Here is a 16,350-nt window from a genome sequence, read left to right as displayed (position 1 = left end):
AGACTGGCCTACCACCTCAAAATATTTATCTAACTATCCCTGTGTTGCCCATTTAAAATTTTCTTCATAACCAGGACCCTTGAATCGTCTATCCTCCCGCCCTTTATGCATTTAAGAGCCCTCTGTGTCTGTACTTTTACACATACTGGTTGGTTACAGATTCATGCAGCATTACATGAACACCCTATTTATTACATTGATGGCTGGACCAAACAAAGAAAGCAATTGTTACCATCCATCTTTCGTGTCTCCCCTTTTTCCTCATAGATTGTAAGCTTGCGAGCAGGGTCCTCACTCCTCTTGATATCTGTTGATTTATGTGAATATTGTTATGCTGTAATGTCTTTTGTCTGTACAAGTCCCCTCTAAAATGTAAAGCACTGCAGAATATGTTGGCGCTATAGAACTAAAATTATTATTATTATCATGGCAAAGTTAGGGATAAACCGGAAGTAATAGCCCACAATACCCAGGAACATTCTCATCTGCTTCTTTGAGAATGGTTGTGGCTAAATCTGGATTGTGTCAGTTTTATTTAATTGGGGTTTTGTTTCCCCCTGCCTATGACAAAGCCCAAGTATTTAGCTTCCTCCATTCCCATGGCACATTTCTACGGGTTTATGGAAAATCCCACCTTCTGTCGAGCATCAAGTATTGCCTGGACTTTGCTCAGATGGCTTCCTCAATCCTGGCTGAAGATCACGTCATCCAGGTAGGCCGCTGCGTACCTCTTGTGTGGAGATAGGATGCGGTCCATGGCTCTTTGAAAGGTGGCTGGTGCTACTCATAAACCAAACGCCATTTATGTGTCCTGGAAGCATCCATCTGGCTTTGAAAAGGCAGTCTTCTAATTGATGCCTTGGGACATGGGAATTTGCCAATTTTGGGAGGTCAAGGGCGGTAAGTACCCTTGCCGGTCTTAGCCTTTAAATCATACAGTTTCCTATAGTCATTGCAAAAGTTCATTTCTCCATCTTGGACTCTTGAATGACTTCCAACCTCAGCATCCGCTTCACCTTTTTGGATGTTTGGGAATCCGATAAGGCTTCAAGTTTACCCTGACATGAGGGTCCAAAAGAACCTCATGCTCTATGATACGAGTGCAACCCAGTACTCTGAGAAATAGTCTCTGTTCCAGTGTAGCAGCTCCCGGCACTTTTGCTTTTTGGTATGTGACAGTGACTTTGCCACCTTTACCTCTTTCAGACTTAGCCACCAAATATGGAGCTTCCACAGGCTCCCTATCTCACCATGGCATAATTAGGTTGACGTGGTAAAGCTGGTAGGGCTTCCTTCTCCCTGGTTGGTGGGCTTTATAGTTGACATCACCAAACTTTTTAACTCCTTCATAGGAGCCCTGATATTTGGCCAGGAATTTGCTCTCCATCGTAGGTACCAATACCAGATCACCAGGGTTGAAGTGTCTAACACTAACCGATCTATTGTACACCCACGATTGTGCCTCTTGGATTTTTAAGTTGAGAAGTTGTTCTTTCACAATGGGCATTACCTCGGCAATTCACTCTGGCATCAGGGCCACATGTTTGATTACATTTCTGTAGGGTGTAGACTGTGCCTACCAGGTCTCCTTCGCTAGATCCAGGAGTTCACAGAGTTGACGGCTATACAACAGTTCAAAAGGGTAGAATCCAGTAGAGTAATTAGCAAAGCAACTAAAGACTCAAAGTCTCCAAAAATTCAATTTAAACAGCAGATAAAAAGGCAGCAACACTTACCTGCCCAGATCATGGAACAAATACACTACAGGGTGCAGCCAGCCCATAAAGCAAGATGTTAGCAACACAGGTGCAAAATACCAGATCAACAGCCACTCTCCACCTACCAATTCCTGGAGGGGGTGACTGCCCAGTATACAATTGTACAATAAGGCCCGCATAGGGCGTTGTTCATACAAGGGAACTGAATAGTGTCTGGTTCACAGCCTATTAGTCACGCCCCTACTTTTCGATTAGGCGGGCTGGCCAGCACACTCTCAATGCATCACAGTGTGAACACCCCTCATGCGAGACTAGACGGGCAGGTGGAGAGTGGCTGTTGATCTGGTATTTTGCACCTGTGTTGCTAACATCTTGCTTTATGGGATGGCATTTGTTCCATGATCTGGGCAGGTAAATGTTGCTGCTTTTTTGTCTGCTGTTTAAATAGAATCCAGTAGAGGCCTGTGGGACTTCTCTGATAGAGAACAGAAAGTACAGCAGTAGACAGTCCCAGTCTCAGCCGTTCATCTGTAAGGCCTTCTTCAACATGGCCATCAAAGTTTTATTAAACCTTTCCACCAAGCCGATCATCTGTTGATGGTAAACCGAGGTTCTGAGTTGTGTGATTTGCATGGTTTTGCATAACTCCCTCATTACCTTTGACATAAATATAGTAGAATCTCCTTAGGCAACCCCGTTCTGGAAAAGAAATTAGCCTAATTTCCTGGCTATACACTTGGTGGAGGTCTATGGAAGAGAGTCATTGGGGAGGTCAGCTTGCAGGTGGCTCAGGACCTACAATAATTCATGATTTCTCAGTTCCTGGGTTTTCTCTAGATGACCACCTAACACAACTGTATGGACCATGTCTAACACCCTGCGTCTGCACGGCCCTGGCACCAGTAATTGCTTGATTATCACCCCTTTAAGTTTGGTTGCCCATTATACTGTCTCAAATTTGTGATAAAATATGGATATTGGGTGTCAGCCCCCGGCTCTTGGGCAACACCATTAAGAACAAACACATTATCAAATGCCTGGTTTAGAGTTAAGTTCCTGAGTTGGGCATTTCCAAAGTTTCCCCGGGACACCTCCAAATCAGGGATGTTGGCCTCATCCTCATCGCGAACAAGCACACAAAAGGGAAACCCGTCAGCTGTGGCCTGCGGCAAGGTTTATTAAAAAGCTATCTATCTGTTGTCCGAGCAACCAGGTGACCCCGATTTACCCCACAAACCCCAGAATAAAGCAAAGTCCCTCAGGATTATTACAGGGTATGATAGGTCCTTGACTATGCCCATCTCATTGGACTCGGTGCCACACTGTGCGTCTATGACCACTCTTTAGCATTACCATGGATTCAGTAGACTCCCACTATCCTCCCAGAAATCAACCAATGAGGATCTGTGGGACTCACTAAGGTTACCAAACTTCCAGAGCCTAACAAACCAGTCATTTGCACTCCGTGTACTGCTATGACACATGCCTGCGACCCCTCTCCTGGTTGAGGGACAGCACTGCAGCCACGGTATGCAAAATATGAGCAGCAACATTCTATACTGCAGTCCATTGGCTCGGTGGTCATGGGGCAATGGGAGGCTATGTGACCCAGGGTGTGACACCTCCAACAAGTCACGTTATTAGATGGAGCCTTTGGCAACAACTCATGCGCCTCTTAGGCTCTTGGATGCCCCCTAGGTGTGGCTCTAGTTCCCCTTTTTTGGGTGTCATCCCCCCTTTGGGAACCCCAGTACAGAGATGCTAATATCCCTTGCTCCCCCAAGGAACTCTCAATCGCCTGGTACCTTTCCACCAGGCCCATCAAGTCATCAGTAATTCGAGGATCTACCTGGGCAACCCAAGATTGCACCGGCCTCAGTAGGTAGTGCATGAACCTGTCCATGACGACCCTCTCCACCATCTGTGATGGGGAGGAAGATTCAGGTTGTAATAACTTTTGGACCAGGTGTAGGAGGTTGAACTTTTGGAATCAGTGAGGTTTGTCACCGTGGTAGGCCATGTGGTGCACCCGTTGCACCCTTAAAGTCAGAGACGCTCCTAAGCGCACCAAGATCTCAGTTTTCAACTTGGTGTACTCTTTTGCGTCCTGCAAGACCAGGTTATAATAGTCCTTCTGCGATTTCCCTGTTATATATGGCACCAGAACCTCCGCCCATTACCATGGCAATTTCTACCATTCCGCCACCCTCTCGAAAACCGTCAGGAACATCTCAACATCATCACTTCGGGTCATCTTTTGCAAGACTCTCCTGACCGTCTTCCTCACTTGTGAGTCAACACTTTGACTTGCGGGCGGGGCGGTTGCCCTGTCATGGATTGACGGTTAGGAGTTCCATCTGCTGCCTGTGCTACTATAGCTGTTGCTGCTGGAGATTAACCTGCACTAGTTGCTTTATCAACTCCTCCATGTTGTCGGCTTTCACTCCCGCAGTCGTTTCACCCAGGACATGCGGTATCTCTACAGCAGTCACACTGCCTCTTGGGATTCGTACCCATGCTTCTAGCACCAACTGTATGGTTTCTACATTGTTGGATTTGAAGTAGGCACAAGAAGCGGTTTCAGTAAAATGTCCAGGTTGGTTTAGTAAGACTGCATAAACCGCTCAGGAAACCAAACAAAAAGACAGTCTTTTCCAGCACAAAGTGAAAACACAAAAGTAAATAGTCCATGCGGTAAAGATTCGCCCTCTTGGTTTAGGCTGAGTTCACACGTGGCGTTTTTTTCGCGTTTCCGCGGCGGTTTTAACAGCGCGATTTTGGCGCAAAAACGCGAAAAATAAGCATCCCATGCATTCCTATGGGATTCCACAATGCTGTGCTAATGCTGCGGTTTTTACCGCGGCGGAATCGCTTCGCGGTAAAAAACGCAGCATGCTCATTAATTTTGCGGAATCGCGGCGATCCCGCACCCATAGGAATGTATTGTTCCACTTACTTCCCGCATGTGGCTGTGCACACCATGCGGAAAGTAAGCAGAACAATTGCGGATGGTACCCACGGTCCGGAGGAGAGGAGACTGTCCTCCGGGCTGTGGGTACCATATCCCTGTAAAAAATAGAATTTAAAATAAAAAATATTGTTATTCTCACCTTCCGACGTCCCGCGCAGCCTTCCTGCCTCTCTCCACGCTCCCGGTCCCAGTAAGCCTTTGCGAGCGATGACGTCCGTTCTCGCGGGATCGCAAAGTCTCGCGGTCATTCGTGCGACGCCATCGCGAATTACCACGAGACGTCGCGATCCCGCGAGAACGGACGCCATCGAGGGCATTTTCGCAAAGGATTACTGGGAACGGCTGCGAGGGACGTCGGAAGGTGAGAATAACACCATTTTTTTACATTCTATCTTTTACTATTGATGCTGCATAGGCGGCCTCAGTAGTAAAAAGTTGGTCACACTTGTCAAACACTGTGTTTGACGAGTGTGAGCAACCTGTCAATCAGTTCTCCAAGCGATGCTACAGATCGCTTGGAAAACGCTAGCATTCTGCAAGCTAATTACGCTTGCAAAATGCTAGTTTTTCCGCAGGAAAATCGCGGGAATTTAAAATGCGATTTTCCCGCGGAATGGAATTCCGGAATTCTCGCGAGAGTTCCGTTACGTGTGCACATAGCCTTAGTGTCTAGTTTTTCCAAGTCCTTAGCAAACATCAACACACTCGAGATCCACACATCTCCAGACCCAAACACTGATTGAGAAAACTGGTCTCCATTTTTTTGCCATACCACCACCCCCGGGGTGGGTATATGTGAGCAGTCAGTCCCACCCACCTCTTTGACTGCTCGTAAAACCCAGCCCTGATACGCTCTATTGACTCTCTCAGCACTATATGTGCTAGAGCCTGCTTTACCAGCTTACATCACCGAAACTACCAACCTCCTCTCAAGGACTTTTCCAGCGGCCATCTTACAACATATATAATAAACAAGTACAATAAGCAAACTAACAGGGTCAGACTGTTGCAGACGGGGAGTGGAGAGGACCTGCCCACATGGCCTTACAATCTACAGGGTAAGGCAGGAAACAGACTAGTGTATGGTATCCGATGCAAGAGCATTGGATGTGAAATGCTAATGACCCTTGGCCTCCAGTTCTTCTGTGAGTGTGAGCTGAGTGTCATGCTATTGTGCTCCTTTCCTCTCGCATGTAAAAATCGCAGCACAAGTGCGAAGGAGGCGGAGAAAGTAATTTCTCCTTCATTACCTGTTTTGGTCTATATCGGACTGCACTGGGATGACATCCTAGTGCAGTCCCATATTTCATTTGCACCAATAGACTTGTACGGGTGCGAGTGAGTCAAGTCTCCTGCCAATCTGTTCTCTCATGCCGAATTGGCATGAGAAAATAATCGCAGATTTGAGATGCCCCTTAGAATAACACTGATCCGATTGCTATCCAATAAAACATCAGAAGAGCATTAAGCCGTGTAACGGCGATCACATTAAAAAAAGTGATATAAAATCCATTTCTCTCTCTGATATATTCTGACATATCAGTGAAAATAGAAATGGGGTCACCTGAGCCCCCCACGATACCTTAGGTGCTGAATCAGTGGTCCCCCAGACCCTCTCTTTCCTTCTACAGGAAGAAAATGGCAGGTGTATGAGCAGTGTGCCTACCAATATCTGCCTGCCTGTACCCAGCAACTGCTGAGAATTTTCTCATTGGCTGCTGGCTTTTGATTACTGTCATAGACCCTATCCCAGTTATCAAAAGCCCCCAATATTAGTAAATATGGCAGCACTTGGGCTATGCCTCTCTCTCCTCTTCTTGTAGTTGTTCTGGCAGAAAAGAGAGATACACTACGTCCGAGTGTTGCCCTGTCAGAAAAGAAAAAATGACAAAAAAATAATTTCTACATCCGTGTCTCCAAAACCCCTAAAACTCATTTATTAGCCCCCCATTCTGTGTCATCCGCGTTGTCACATTTTTTTTTTATAATAATTTTTCTCATCTTTTGCGGTTAGGGTTACGCTTATTAGGGTTAGGGTCACGCTTATTAGGGATAGGCAGTAAAAAAAATATTAGTGTTAGATTAGGGTTAGTTTTTTGTTAGACAGGCAAATAAAGTAATGGCCCACATAACATTTAGTGCGGAGCAAGCGTTACAACCTGCTTTCCTCCAGCAGCGATACTGAATCTGCCTCCGAAGTTGAGCAATTTCCATTGAGTGACGATGACTCTTCCTCCAAGGGATCCCACAGCCCGATGGTAGCGGAGCAGGTCGTCACTGCTGAAGCTTCAGAGGCAGGACCAAGTATCACAGTTTCACCCCCCCCCCCGCTGTGGTATCAGGACAGTTCATTTTCCCCTCAAATTTTCCCTTTTTCTGCAGTCCGAGGAATAAAATTAGATGTCACCAATTTTACCCCGTTTGTTTTTCAAAATTTTTGTTAGCCCAGAAGTCCAACAATTTATTGCCCACCAATCAGATGTTTGGGCCTTACTCTGAACACAGGATTGGTAAAAAAAAAACAACAAAAAAAACACACTGAATCTACTGGGCAACAAAACGTGTCTACAGCACCCCTGTACTTGCAGCCATCAAATCCTCAGCTCGTTATGAAGCCGTAATGAAATTCCTCCACTTTAGTGATAATTCTCAAGCCCCCCAAGTACTGACCCCAACTATGATCGGCTAAACAAATTGAGACCCCTAATTTCCCTCCTACAACATTAATTTCTTAATTCCTATACCCCAGAGCAAAATGTGGCAGTCAACAAGTCCTTGATGAGTTTCAAGGGCCGGCTGTCATTCCTCCAATTTATCCCCTCCAAGTGAGCCAAATACAGTACTGTATAAAATGTGTGAGAGCATGTCAGGCTACACATTCACCTTCCTAATCTATGAAGGTAGGGACCGACAAATCAGCCCCCAAACTGTCCCCAGACAATATGAATCTCAGGAAAAATTGCCTGGGAGCTAATGACACCCTTTCTCCATCAAGGGTACCACATCTACACAGACAATTACTACACAAACGTCTCCCTATACAAATCCCTCCACTGCAAATAGAGGGGCCTTTGGGACAATCAGGAAAAACCAAGTAGGGTTTCTGTCACAGTTGTTGTCCAGACATTTGTATAAGGGGGCATCATTCCTCACTCGCAAGTAGCCAACTTCTTGCAGTGAAGTGGAATGACAGGAAGGACGTCTACATGCTGACCACACTGCATGCGGACACCACTGTGATGGTCAGAGACAGGGGCGCCACCAGCAAAAAACAATCTGTGTCACAGATCACAATAAAATCATGGGTGGCATTGACCTGTCAGACCAGGTGCTTCAACCATACCTGTGAAAAAGAAGACCAGGGCCTGGTACAAAAAGGTAGCAATCTACCTCATCCAGATTGCTACATAAAATAGTTTTGTATTATACAAAAAAATCCCAAGCACCGCTCACTTTCCTCTAGTTCCAGGAGAAAATTGTTGCACATCTCATATTTGAGTTGATGGCACAGGAGGAAGCCTTTGAGTCTGATGATGTCGGAGACTTGCAGAGCGCCATTTTCCTTGCCTTGTCCCTGCCACTCCACCCAAAAGTATCCCCAAAAAGATGGCAGGTTTGCAGGAAGCATGGTATAAGAGGTGATTCCCGGTACCACTGCCCCACATGCCCATCCCAACCAGGTCTTTATATCTCCCCCTGTTTTGAGACCTACCACACATATTACAATTATTAGGGTTTTTTTTTCAAATAATTTATATTTTCTGCTTAGTGGGCCCATCAGAGTAAATTTTATGGACAAGTATTAGAGAATATTTTCATAAGTAAATCCCATTTTACCCCATTTTACAATTAATTCCAGGACTTGATCAATCACATACCAAACTTAATTCCAGGACTTGATCAATCACATACCAAACTACTAGTCAGACAAATTTTCATCCACTTACTCATGTCTGTACACTCCAGAGTGTGGACCCCACAAATGTTCAGATCATCTGAAAACTAATTCTAGGACTTGATTACTCACAAACATTTTTGACCATTTATCTTAGTTTCACTGTTTGTACGACTATGTCTTGCTACACAAAACTTTTGCTTTCATTTATATTGCTTCGGATTATAAGACGCACTTTTTCCCCAAAAATTTTTGGGGGAACATGGGAGTGCATCTTATAATACAGATATATCATCCGAGATCTCAGGAGACGAGATCTCGGCACCCAAGATCTTGTTGCCGAAATCTGAATCTGAGCATGCGCCGCCCCTGGTGGCCATTTTTCCGGAGCCCCTCGCACAACCATTACTGCGATGCAGTGGCCTCCGGGAACTCGGCAAAGAGATCTCTGCAACCGAGGTCTCGTTGCCGAGATCTCAATCTGAGCATGCGCAGTCCCGGTGGCCATTTTCCCGGAGGCCACTGCATCGCAGTAATGGATATGCGGGGGAACTCTGGGCTTTCACAAAATGCCGGCGGAGCCCCCCCGCACCACAGAGCACCGCAGCTATTTTCTCCCTCATCTGCGCATATCGGAACACCCCCTCATCCCAACCTGTGGCCTGCAGCAAGGCGCCACTCTTGCCTCCTCCAGCAGTGACCCTGGGACTCCGCTTCACCGCAGCCACCACCCCGGTAAGCAATAAGACGCATGGATTATAAGAGGCACCACCATTTTATTTTAAAAAGTTTTTTTTTCCTATTTTTCTCCTCAAAATTTGGGGTGTGTTTTATAATCCGGTGTGTCTTATAATTCGCTAAATACGGTATTTATGTTGGTGTATCGGGCATGATTATTTAATTGGAGGATCGCTAATAATAAGGATGTTCCATACTTATACACTAGGGCTTTACTTTATAATTCTTGCCGAACCTCTGGTACCAGACAATACTTTACGGATTCTGTAGAGAATTGGTTGTTTTGTGCATATAGCGGTTCCTACCTTGGCAGGTGGGAGCTTGCTATGGTGTACCACGTCGGTTAGCACATTCGTCTCTCATATAGGTATTGATGGACCTAATGGACGTTGTATGACCAGTCTCTGAAAGTGTAAGCCATTCAAGCCCTGTTGGTGTTCTTTCATCTTTGGAACAAACTCAGCTTTGCCACATAGTTGGCTGCATTTTCCTCCACATCTTGCACTTCATTTCAGTACAGTTTATTCTTCCTGCTACAATATATGCAACTGTTTTGTTAGCAAGACCAAATTTTATAATCAAACAATGTGTTTTTAGGAGCTTGCCTCCCTCTGTGAGTAATAATTCCTGGAATGAGTTTGTTATTTGCTCAATGTCTCTATAAGCTTTGAATGGGTCCTGGAATTTCTTCAATTTTACCATAAAGACCAAATGGTGTTTCCAGAACACGCATTGGTGCCATATTGGATGTACTTTTGAACACTGAAAAAAATAGTGCAATAAAATTTGAGATGTGTTCCTCAGAATGTACAAAAAGAATCATAAAAGAGACAGTGAAAGAAATGCAAATTGTAAATTTTCAAACTTGTGTTGCATCAACTGCATAAAAAAATGGTGGTATCAAACTACTCACTATCTCCCTAGATAAATACATTAGAGGGTATAATTTACAAAAAATACATTTATGGGGGATTTCTAATGTTCTTGAACCACACAGGCTCTGCAAATATAACAATCTATTTCAAATAAAGCCAAATTTGTGTTCCAAAATTCACATTGTGCTCCTTCCTGTCTGAGCCCTGCCGTTTCTCCAAACAGAACTTTTTGAGTACATATGGGGTATCGCCTCACTCGTAAGAAAGTGAGTAACAAATTGTGTGGTCCACTTTTTGGTGTAATCTCTGGCAAAAGTGAGAAATTTTGGGCTAAAGCAAGATTTTTGTGAAAAAACTTTTTCACTATGATGATCTACTGTTAACAAATTCTGTGTCGTACCTGTGGGTTCAAGCTGCTCAATATATCCCTGGATAAAATCCATCAGGGGTGTAGTTTCCAAAATGGGATCAGTTGTTGGGAGTTTCTGCTGTTTAGGCACCTTAGGGGCTCTGCAAATGGTACATTGGAGCTAAGTGGAAAACAAAAAATATTTCCACTATTAATGATATAACTGATAAAATCTCAACACATAACATGTATGAACTAGCATTAGCTCTTAAAGACAATTCTCTCCCAAAACATGAATACAAATGGTCTACATGGAGTGCATCCTTTTCTTCCATTGTGGAGTCCAATTTGTATGACATTTCTTGATTGTCAACCAGTAAAAAATTATAAATATATAACTTTGATTTCACAATTTTATTATACTCTGTATCTTGGCCATGTTAATATTTTCTCAGTTGTCTTTATTGTCCCACCCCACACCTTTATCCTCCTTCCCAATCTTTTCCATAGTTTAATCTTTCTTTTCCTTTCTGTTGGCAGCTGATTATTCATGATACTCTCCAAGCATGTGACAACAGAGCTTCTTTATTCAGAAACAAACAGGATCAATATTTGATAAGCTGAACAGATCAGGTATAAATCATTTGTGTGTGTCTCTATCTGTGCATCATCTACAGCAGGCTGCTTCTCTCATATACAGACACAGGAAAAACAGGAAATACAGTCATATGCTCTCCCTGTGTGAGCCTCTGGGAGTTTTTTTTTTACCTTTATAAACAGGATACAAATCTAGCAACTAAGCACTCATAGAAAGGAATGGAGTTCTTGCACCAAACATATTCCAACACTTTCTTTATCATTTGCTTATAAAGGCAATCCCCCTTTACCTTTTCCATCCTATTTCTCTTCCTCTTTCTTCACCTTTTCCATATTCACTTTTCCTTTTTCTTCTTTTAAATTTCCCCTTTCTTATCTCCCTTACATTCTTTTCCTAATTTTACCTTTCATTCCTTTCCTTTTCCCATTCTTACCTTTTCCATTTATCATTCCTTCTTTCCTAATGGTCCCCTTTAGGACTGTTTGGAGACTTGTAATTTCTTTATTCTACTCAAAATTTTAAATATTAATACTATGTATATTGTACTACATATTTTATTTATTTTATATTGGTCTCCCCTTCCTACTCTTTCTAAGTTTGTAAAATTTTTCTCGTAATAAAAGTTGGTTAAACAAAAAAACTACAACTCTTCCCGCAAAGAACAAGCCGCTATATTACTGGAAAAATCAAAAGTTATGTCTCTTACAAGGGGAGGAAAAAACGAAAATGAAAAATGGAAAATCGCCCTGGGGAGAAGGGTTTAATAGCTGCTGTTGTAAAAAAACAACAACAATTACATATGAACAGCACACACATGACAAGTTAGAAAAAATTGTCCCACTTTTCTGAATTAAAATTGGACTGATTTTTTATACTGTTGTGTGACCCTAGTAACACGCCCACCAGGGCCGTAGGGTACTTGGAACTGGGTCGGACCGTTCTTTGGGAAGTCACTGGGCTGTGACCCGACTCCGTGGCCCTGGCTGTGCCGTAAAATGGTGATATGTATATGGGATTTAACGTGACGCCACATGTGGTGTTTGACAGCGGATGGCCGACGTTGCTAAAGGAGACCGCTGGGGCTGACGGTGACACAGCTGGGATGGTTCTGCTTCCCACAGGTGGAGCTGGGCCCCAGGGCTACCTATTCCATTTGTCAGGCTTCATGTACCTTGCGGTGCAGGACTCAAGGTGCAAGAGATCACTGGTGGACACAAGTGCTGTAGTTTTCTTTTCCTTTACTTGTTGGTTGATAGTACAGACCAGGGCAATGGTAACAGATCGTAATGGAGAGCTGGGCAGCCTGGAAGCAATTTTAGATACACCTGGTCAGGTAGGTACAGAGGCCTTCCTTCTGCGCTGTCCTCCCTCTTTCCTTGTTCCTTACTGCCTAACACCTCACCCTCCTGCTGCTAACTGTCTCTTTCTGTTCTTAAAAACAAACTGTTGCCCGCATGGGAGGCAGCTCGAGCCTATCACAGGTGCTGCTAGTTTGTGTTGGCTCCAGGCTCTGGTATGCTGCTGTGTCGTTGGGTATTAGATCGGGCCAGGAGACCTGCAGTTCTCTGCCCTCTGGATTTAGCTGCCGGGACTTCAGTACCCACGCAACCATGGACTATGGTATCCTTTCCTAGCGCTTAGCTCTGGGGTGAGTTTAATCACAGCTCCACTCCCCAGGTTCTGCCCGACTTCTCTCCTACTGACACCTGGTAAAGGGACCACTCCTTGCTTCCAGGCATGACATTACTCCCTGTGAGAGAGGCAATGCCACTGTGGAAACTGGACTCCTGGGGTGCCACATTCCCCCTAGTGAAATTCAGTACTCCCGGACTGAGGAAATATAAACATATTAAAAAGTGAACAATCATAACTAATTACAAGATTTCAAAAATAAAAATTACAGAAACTAAAGCTCAAAAATAGTCCTGGTGATGATTAGTCCATGTGTCATTGTCCTTTGTTCATTCCTGAGTCAGGTTGGTAACTATGTATATACAAGTATTGTCCTGGTCACGAGTCCATTGACTCAATCGTCCATTAAATCAAGTAAAATAGGATTGCTCAAGAGTTCATACAGAGTCTCTGTAGGCTCATATGCTTGATGGTTACATACTTACATTATATATTTACATGTCTTATTTACACAATCTACTTACATGCGGAACCTTATGGGGATTTGACCAAGGATCGACCTTCGTAGCACTGGTACTGGTGTAGTGTGCCCTCTATTGGCTGTGCTACGGGTGACTCTACGTAGTACGGGTATACCTGATGTTCTACGACCACTGATACTCACCGTGGGCATGACAGATTCGCCGCTGGCAGGGGGTGGATTCTCATGCTCTCTGTTCTCCAGGTGACAAGGGAACTGCAAGGGTGTGCTGATTATAATTTCTTTCCTGCCTCTGTCTTGCCTGGGACAAACTTTTCTCTACACATTCTTGCACCTTGTGATATTGTTGCTGCCGCTCCGTATTCCAGTCTGCATCTGGTGATGTCATCTCAGGTGTTAAAACTCCCATGTCCAAGTCAATGGGCAACTTGCCAGGTCTTGCACTCATCAGGTAGATGGGTGTACAGTTGGTGGAGTTCACCGGGATGTGGTTATATAAGTCTACCAAATCCGGTAACTTTGGCCACAGGCTACGCTCTTTCAGGGGCAGAGTCTTCAACAGGTCTATTACTACCTGGTTCATTTTCTCGCATAACCCGTTGGTCTGGGGATGATACGGCGTGGTTCTTATTTTATTGCAGCCATACAGGTTACAGAACTCCTGGAACACTTCTGCTTCAAAGGCTGGGCCTTGGTCGGTAAGCACTCAATCAGGGTAACCGTGTGCGAGACAAAAGTGTTGTTGAAATGCTTTGGCTGCTGTCTTCGCCGTCTGATCCTTCACTGGCACTACTACCAGGAACCGGGATTAGTGATCTACTATGGTGAGGGCGTAGACATAGCCTGACCGGCTTGGGGCCAGCTTCACGTGGTCCAAGGCCACCAGCTCAAGCGGGTGTTTGGTGACTATGGGCTTTAGGGGCGCCACTGGCTATCACGGTCTTTCCGTCTCAGGTGGCATGGACCACATTCTCGACACCATTTCTCAATTGCTTTCCTCATGCCAACCCAGTAGAATCACACACGTAACAGGACTTCTAACTTCTTCCACCCTAAGTGTCCTGCTCCATCGTAGTACGCTTCTAAGACCATTGGTACATCCCACTTCCTGACTTCCACCTGCCAGACCAGTTCATGGGTTCGGGAGTTGACAGTTCTCCCACTCAGCTTCCCCTCATAGATGAACAACTTGCCTTTCTCCTTCCACAACTGTTGTGTTTCTTGTGAAGCATCTGGACAAGGGTGCTAATCAGCTTGTGTCAGCAATTCCTTTACTATGCGGACTGTCGGATTGCTGTCCTGCGTTTCTGCCCATCGATGGTGGGGCAATGGGTTAATCGTTGCCTCTTGCATGGCATAGCGCTTGTCCTTCACGCAGTGGGAGCACTGGGCCACACGTGGGCGGTGGAAGGTTGGTAACTCGATTTTGTCGATTTCCTCTGGGTCTTCTCCCCATCTGGCAAGTTGGGCATCCTGGACAGTGCATCAGCATTAGCGTTTTTATGCCCCGCCCGGTATTTGATTGTAAACTCGTAGTTGGACAGCCGAGCCATCCATCGCTGCTCCAACCCACCTAGCTTCGCCGTTTCAAGGTGGGTCAGCTGATTATTATCCGTATAAATGGTAAACTTCACCGAAGCCCATTTAGTGCTTGAAGCGTTCCGTTACCGCCCAGACTATGGCGAGAAACTCCAGTTTAAAGGAACTATAGTTGTCGGGGTTCCTTTCTGTGGGATGAAGCTTCCTGCTGGCATAGGCAATCACTCTCTCTCTGCCTTGCTGTACCTGGTACAGCACTGCTCCCAATCCCACGTTGTTGGCGTCCGTATAGAGTATAAAGGTATGGCCATAGTCGGGGTAGACCATGACTTCGTCTCCCGTAAGAACGATCTTCAACCTAGTGAAGTATTCTTTTTCTATTTTATTTCGCTTGTACGGAGGTCTCAGATTCTTGGCCTTCTTGGACTGGCCTATTAAGAGGTCCTACATGGGTGCCGCTGTCTTGGTGAAGCTCTTTATCAATCTCCTGTAGTAACCTACCAGCCCGAGGAACTGCCGCATTTCCTTGATAGTGGAGGGTGTTGGCCAGTCCTTGATCCCGGTGACTTTTTCAGGGTCTGATGCTACACCTTCAGCGCTTACCATGTGACCTAGGTACTGCACCTTGGGCTTCAACAAGTGGCACTTGGACGGCTTTACTTTCAGGCTGAAACCGGATAAGGCCTCAAACACCTTGGCCAGATGCTCCAGGTGGTCTTTGTACATCTTTGAGGAGATGATGGTATCGTCCAGATATAACAAAACGGTTTCAAAATTGTTATGTCCTAGGCAGCATTCCATTAACCGCTGGAACATTCCTGTTGCATTGCAGAGCCTGAATGGCATGCAGCTGAACTCACAGAGGCCCATTGGTGTGGTAAACGCTGTCTTCTCTCTGTCTGCTTCTGCCACGGGAACCTGCCAATACCCACTGGTGAGATCTAAAGTGGGGAAATAGATAGCGGATCTCAGTGCAGATAATGATTCCTCAATTCTGGGTAATGGGTAAGGCGTCCTTATGTGTAATGCAGTTAATCTGCCTGTAGTCAACACACATCCTCATTGTACCATCTTTCTTTCTGACGAGGACTAACGGAGCTGCCCAGGGGCTACAACTATCTCTGTTTACCCCAGCCTCCTTCATCTCCCGTAACATACCCTTGCCACATTGATAGTGAGCTGGGGGAACAGGCCGGTACCGCTCTTTAATGGGCGGATGATCTCCGGTGGGGATATGGTGTTGGACCCCTTTTACCTGCCCAAAATCTAGAGATCTAGAGGGTGCTTGCTAAAGACCCGCTCATATTCTTGAACCACCCAGTAAACCCCATGCTTTTGATGCGAAGGGGTGGAGTCAGTACCTATGTGTAGATTCTGACACCAATCCACCAGCTGCTCCTCAGAGCCATGGTCCTCCACCTGGTCGGACAGAAGCAAGGGTTCCATGGCCTTTATTGTATTATTACTGACAGTGAACAGCTTAGCAAGGGTGGCATACCGGGGTAAATGGATCTCTTTCTCCCCACAATTGAGGATGCGTATCGGTGCCGTCCC

The 16,350-nt window shown here is 45.2% G+C and overlaps 1 protein-coding gene across 6 annotated transcripts in view; it reads right to left on the bottom strand.

The window, feature by feature from the left end:
• The window catches only part of LOC141054239 (caspase-8-like), a 138,899-nt gene that overhangs the window by 100,858 nt on the left and 21,691 nt on the right, over positions 1 to 16,350 (bottom strand). For all 6 annotated transcript variants that reach the window (XM_073551486.1, XM_073551490.1, XM_073551489.1 and 3 more), the window contains exon 2: positions 10,598 to 10,727. The gene's annotated coding sequence lies outside the window, so the exon portion shown is untranslated. The remainder of the gene's footprint in view (positions 1 to 10,597; positions 10,728 to 16,350) is intronic.

Source organism: Dendrobates tinctorius, unplaced genomic scaffold, assembly GCF_039654945.1.
Source record: "Dendrobates tinctorius isolate UK_male_01 unplaced genomic scaffold, ASM3965494v1 ptg000177l, whole genome shotgun sequence".
NCBI classification, from domain to species: domain Eukaryota; kingdom Metazoa; phylum Chordata; class Amphibia; order Anura; family Dendrobatidae; genus Dendrobates; species Dendrobates tinctorius.
The sequence above is the reverse complement of the archived record's forward strand: the minus strand, read 5'-3'. Positions and strand labels throughout refer to the sequence as shown.